At 44.5% G+C, this 5,504-nt stretch overlaps 1 non-coding gene across 1 annotated transcript; it reads left to right on the forward strand.

Moving 5' to 3' along the window:
* The first annotated feature begins 4,735 nt into the window (after window positions 1–4,735).
* On the forward strand, window positions 4,736–4,839 carry LOC115029691 (U6 spliceosomal RNA). Its single transcript, XR_015045803.1, has one exon. It is a non-coding gene; the product is annotated as a U6 spliceosomal RNA (small nuclear RNA).
* Window positions 4,840–5,504: the final 665 nt, after the last annotated feature.

Here is a 5,504-nt window from a genome sequence, read left to right on the forward strand (position 1 = left end):
AGCCTAGCTTTCTTGGAAAGTCTTGAGTCTGTGAAAACCCTGTCTCAAATATCAGAAGGTAGATGCTATACTGAGGAATGATAATAGAAGCTGTCCTCTGTTCCAGACATGCACACGCACACACGGAAACACACATGCACATGTGTGTGTTCATACACACACAGAAAGAACAAATTATTTGAAAGCTACTGTTTTAGCATGTTAGTTGTCAATTGTTATATAACACAAGGCCCTGATATGCCAGTACTTAGTGGGTCAGGAATCCAGACGTGGCTTAGTAGGTGCCTCAGGTTCCCTCAGGGTCTATAATCAAGCTGTCAAAGAGGTCTGAAGTCTAATCCAAAGGTTTAACTGGACAAGACTCCAGTCCTCACCTCACTCAGGTGGGAAATCTCTTGGCAGGATTTATTTCTTAGTGGTCTGTTGGGCTAAGGGTCTCGGTTTCTTGCTGCTGTCAAAAACGAGTCACTAGCCTGAGTCAACACTTAAGGGTTACACCAAGAGTTGCTGATCCCCGAGACAGTGTTAAAGGCTGTTTACCCACAGCTGCTTTGCCTTTGAATTAAGCAGACTGCATTAATATGCACACGATTTATTCTTCTGAAAGGGCCTTTTCCCGGTCTCACATGCATTAGCAGCATTTGTCTTGCCCACACCCTTGCGGGATTTCCTGATGCATTTGAAGTCTAGCCACAGTCTCCTTTTGGTTGCAATCTTCCTCCTCACTTCTCCTCCACTCCTGAAATCTTCACTCCAGAGAAGCCTCGTGCATCACATCTATCCTGGGAGCACCTAATCCAGTGTCTAGATTTACAGATAAGAGCATTGAGACTCAGATTCAGTCAAGAGAAGGGGCCTCCCCCAAATCCCACAGGAAGCCATAGGCAGGCAGGGCAGGGACCCTGAGCCTCATCTGCAGCATATCCCTACACACCAAGATCCTTGCTGCGAAATCAATCCAAACCAGGCTCTTGAGCTCTAGGGGAAATGCAGACATTTCATCAACATACAAATGAGGGAAACACTTTGGTGGCTCTTCTCCCCCTGTCCCCATCCTTTGCTTCACAGGGGGCTGGCTTCGTTCCCTCCTGGGAGTGGGAAGAGCTCACTAGTTAGCTGAGCTGTGAGCAAGCCTTTTTGTGTGAAAAGCCTAGGAGTCCAGGAGGATAGGAGGATACAGCTTCTCTGTGGTCACACAATGCCCTCTAGCCTTGAGTCAGGGTAGTTCCAGGAGGAAATTTTGGAAAACAATGAAGGACTATGAAACGCACAAAGCCCACTGTGCCCTTAAGACAAAGCTGTACAATCTGGGGATCCTGAGGACCCAAGAACTGCCAAAGTGCCATGAGAAGCACGGGCACGGTGCAGAAGTTCCTGAGAGTCTGTCTGTCCCTTTCAGACTCTCAAGAGGGACCACAGCAACATCCATGAACAAAAGGGTTGAGATCTTTTTTGTAACTTTCCAAATATCTGAAACATTTTCCCTGATGTAAAAGAGATTAACAAAATGATCATGCACCTCTTATTTGGCCTTTGGAGCGCAGGGGATTCAACCCAAACCCTGCACGTGCTAGGAAACGCTACCAGGGCTTCATCTACAGCCCACCTGTCATATATCCAGTCCAAACACTGTGTGGGCTTAATGTCACATATCTGCCCTGTCCTGTCCACCATTCAGAGTATTATACTCCTTCATCTGAATAGGCAATAGAAAGCTGGTGTTTGTATTACAGGTTTACTCAATAGATGTCTACTAATTACCTATGTGCTGTGTGTTGAGGACGTGAGCCAGAATGAACTCCTGTGGTATTAAGTAATCTCTCTCCAGTTTCCTCCTACTTTCTTGCTTCTGAGCTGTGCAAGTCCCTGGAGCCAGCTCAGATCACCTTCAGTGCCAGGCTTGGAGGTGTTCAAAGCATCTCTTTTCTTATCCACTAAAATGGTTCCAGGGACTCAACATTCCAAGGTAACCCTTGGAACTGAACTAAGTTCACCAGAGGAGAAGGCAGCTGCACTTGCCCCTAGAGTAGAACATGCAAGAAAGCAAAGGCAAGTCAGGCAAAGAGAGCTAAGCCCAGGAGAAAACACATCTGATGGTGGCCTGGGCCCTAGGCCCTTCATCTCTCTTCTAAGAAAACGGAAACTGGCGTTCTATTATTGTCAACAGAAAGTGTCATCGGTGGATCATCAGTCCTTAAGGAGCTCACAGTCCAGTAGGGCAAAGTGTATCTGATACAGAATACTATGTGAGCATGATTGTTAGTATGGAAACATGCCTACAAAGGTGGTTTGTTTTTTCTGAAAATAAATAGAGGGAATATTAAAGAATCCCCCATAGGAAGTCTGCCTTCTGCTGTGATGTGCCAGAACAATTTGGACAGGCGCAGCAATGACCAGGAGGAAGGACATGGATACAGAAAAAGTAGAGAGAGGCAGGACCATGTTCCAAAGTAAGCCTGAGCATTGGGGAAGTTTCCCTTAGGAAGGATTCAGAATCTTTATAAGGAGAGTGAAGCTATAGCTTCTGGACATGAGTACATGTATGTCCCACTCAAAAACTCACAAGATTTGATAACATTGAGTCCAGCCAGTATTCCAGCACAGGCTGGAAAGTAGCTCCTGAGACCATGACTACCAGTTGAGGAGCTGTTGACAGTTAATGGTTGCTGGTGATAGGAAAAGTCCTTTTCTTCAGGGCTATAGCCTCTGGTAGGTTGCCCATGATACAGTAACTCCCAACCAAAACAACAGAAGGCATGAGAGCAAGTGGAGCTCCTTGGAAAGAAGAAGGGGCTCCACAGAAGTCTAAGGAGGATAAAAGATGATGAAGAGAGAGAGGGGTGAAAATACATGTATGAACTGGTCAAAGGTGAGTCTAAATTGGGATTTCATGTGTCGCTGAAATGACTCAGACCTCAGCTATTTGGACCACAAAATAAGACCATACTTATTTGCTAAAATCCTTTATGAGATACATCACATGCCAGAAAAGTTACCTTTTCTAGATATATATTTAGTGAATTTGGGTGTGTTTTTAAAGTTTACAACTATCATCAATAACCCATAGTCATCTCTATGACTCCATCACACACTCCTGTTCCCTCTTCCTCTTGGGCCTAACAGTGTTAATGTTTTCTGTCTCTGTGAATTTGACTATTCTTGAATTGCTTTTTATTAATATTGTATTTATATTGTTTTATTATTATTTTTAAGGTGCTGGAGATCAAACCTTAGTCTCTATGCATGTACTCACTATTGTGACTATTTCTATCTAAGAAAGGGATATGGAGTGAGGGACAGAAGAAGGGGGGAGAGAGGGAGGGAGGGAGAGAGACAAAGAGACAGAGACAGAGAGACAGAGAGAGAAAGACTGAGCAAGCAAGAGAGACCCAACAAGAAAGGGGGGAGAAATGATGAAAAAGTGTTCTTTCAGGCAGTGTAGACATCAGAAGACAACTTTCAGGGCCAGTTCTTTCCTTTCTCCATGGGTTTCATGGTCTCGGGTCCATAGGTTTGTGTAACAAGTGGTTTCACCCCCTGAGCCATTTCAACAAGCCAACAATAAGATTCTATTTTCTTTTTTTTTTTCTGTGGTGGTGGTGGTTTGGTGTGGTTTGGTGTGGTGTGGTGTGGTGTGGTGTGGTGTGATTTGGTTTGGTATGGTGTGATGTGGTGTGGTGTGGTGTGGTGTGGTGTGGTGTGGTGTGGTGTGGTGTGGTATGGTTTGGTTTGGTGTGGTTTGGGTTGGGTTGGGTTGGATTGGGTTGGGTTGGGTTGGGTTGGGTTGGTGTGGGTTGGTCTGGTGTACATGGGTTAGTCATGACGGTAGACAGTAAAGAGATCATCCATTGTGTCTTTTTTTTTCCGGGTTTCTGAAATTATTTTTGTCAGTTAATTATTTTATCTTTGTTCATCCCAAACGTTGCCCCCTCCTCATCCCCCCTCACAGAAGGGGAAGGGGAGAACCATGGTGTCTTTTTTAGTTGCTCTCCACCTTGTCCTGTCTTGAGACAAGGTCTCTCATTGAACCTACAGCTAACATTTTCAGATAGACCGGGTGCTTAATGAGACCCCAAGATCTCCCTGTCTCTACCCCACCCCCAATACCAGAGCCACAGATCCATGCCCACCCATGCAGCAAGTGCTCTATTGACTGGGCTGTTTCCCCCTCCTCAAGACTCTGTCCCCTACCCCATCCCTTCTTCCTGTCACTTGCCTACCCAGTCATAGCACAGAGCCTACCTGAAATAGCCCCTATCATCCATTTGAAATCTTCCAAATCCAGTCAGGAGCACTTTGCCTTTAGGGATAATTGAGCCAAGAGATTACAGTTGGAGGTTGGAATAAGGATCATAGATGAAAAATGGCCTGAACAGTAAGCAAGATGGTGTATGGCCTGGGGTGAAAGGAGAGAGGATTGCCAGGGGTGAGAATGTGGAGGCTTGAAGCTCAGGCTCTATGTGGAGAAATCCCAAAGCACTGAAGAACAGAAAAGGAAGCAAACAGATTTTTCTTTAGGTTCATTCTTCCAGATAATAGGTACATGCTTACCACAGAATCTTCCCGTGTTTGGCTGGCCTCCAAAGCTAACTTCTTCTTGGCTCTATTAAAATAAACATCTTTATTAACTAGAGCTGGGGATATCAAAGAAATTTGGAGATTTCAAATTTTTTCATTATTATCGTTGAAAGACATTGCCACATTTGATATGAGACAGAAAAATGAAGGCAGTCTCATGTTTGCTTCAATACATATAACTAAAATTGGAACAATACCAAGATGATTAGCATAGCCCTTACACAGGAGGGCACTCACGTCTGTGAAGCTTTCCACGTTTTTTTTAATAATGAAGAAATTCTCAGGGCATAGTTCTAGAGAGTGGGATGAGTTTCTTCAGAATCTAGAGTATTCCATCTCAGGCTGAGGAGCTCGTGGAAGAAGGGTGGTGGTGTCAGAATAGTCCCTTCCTTTCTTGTAATATCTTTCAAAGTGCATGCATTGCTAAGTTATGCATCTACTCATTTGAGCAGCTCAAGACAGTGACAGCTAGATTAGCTTGTGTCAGTATTTAGCATGTCCCCAAATCACCTCAAGTTCTTATTTTAAAAGTCAGGCTCCTGAATGCTATCCCCAGAGTTTCCCAATGTCCTTGAAGCAAGTGTTTGAAGAAGAGACTTGGGCAGCACCAATTAAAGATTTGGGCATAGCAAATAGTTCTCAAGTCGCAAGTGAACTCAAAGCAGTTGAGCTTGTCTGTTGGAGCTCTAGGCAGAGACAAGATCTGAATATAAGCCATCAATTGGTGATGTCTGCTGTGGGCAGAGCATGGCCAGCTGAGGCACAAAGGGCATGGGTTTCTCATTCGTATAGCAATTATTCACTGAGCACACAGCATGAGTCCTCCTTCCCCAGAGCTGTGGTAATCACCTTGGCATCATCCTGGCTTTAGTTTATGTATGCCAAAGAGATTATGAGAATTCCTTCATTCACTTCTGATATGAGGA

The sequence above is a fragment of the Mus caroli genome, unplaced genomic scaffold (assembly GCF_978045245.1).
Source record: "Mus caroli unplaced genomic scaffold, Mus_caroli_1 scaffold_17, whole genome shotgun sequence".
Classification (NCBI taxonomy): Eukaryota; Metazoa; Chordata; class Mammalia; order Rodentia; family Muridae; genus Mus; species Mus caroli.